Source organism: Phytophthora infestans, genomic scaffold (genome assembly GCF_000142945.1).
Source record: "Phytophthora infestans T30-4 supercont1.47 genomic scaffold, whole genome shotgun sequence".
NCBI classification, from domain to species: Eukaryota; Oomycota; class Peronosporomycetes; order Peronosporales; family Peronosporaceae; genus Phytophthora; species Phytophthora infestans.
This window is the reverse complement of record NW_003303712.1, coordinates 57,751-58,402: the sequence shown is the minus strand read 5'-3', so window position 1 is coordinate 58,402 and position 652 is coordinate 57,751.

Genomic DNA, 652 nt, shown 5'->3' with positions numbered 1-652 from the left:
TAATATTAATATTTGTGGCGACCATCGGCAAATACTACCTATCCTAAAAGATACATCGCGCGAGGAGCTGATTAACATTGCTCTGTTAGACCGTCGCAATCGATGATATGTGTCGACTGCCTCACGGCGATGACGTGCAGATGGGTAATATGTTTGAGTAGGCGTATTTTCTCCAGCTACACTGAGATTCCTCACCGATCTACGCATATTTCGTAGCATCATTGATACTGACCCGTCTTCCGTACAGCATATATTAGCTTTGCAACCACACGCGCCTCCGATTCGTTTCATTTTGGGAGCAATACGCTCAAACGAGATTATAGACAAAGCCTTCCCGGGTAAGATGGTGCTCTTCTTGCAGATCACGTTAAATCCTGGTCATGTCTACCATAACATGTGAACACTAAGGCTATTGTATGCGGAGTTGTTTTGGAACGTAACATAAGTATAGCACAGTATGCACTTATTACATGTAGCTTTGCGCTGAGTAGAAACTCTAAGCCCACTGCAGTGCAGCGGAGATGGTCAACCCTCTCTACACCAACCAACCATGCCCTAGCGTCCGCGGAGCGGGCGCCCAGAGCGCTAGTTTCCCGCCACCTAAAGTTGCAGCGTGTCCGTCCATCTGTCAATAAGTCCGTCCGGTTCCTTT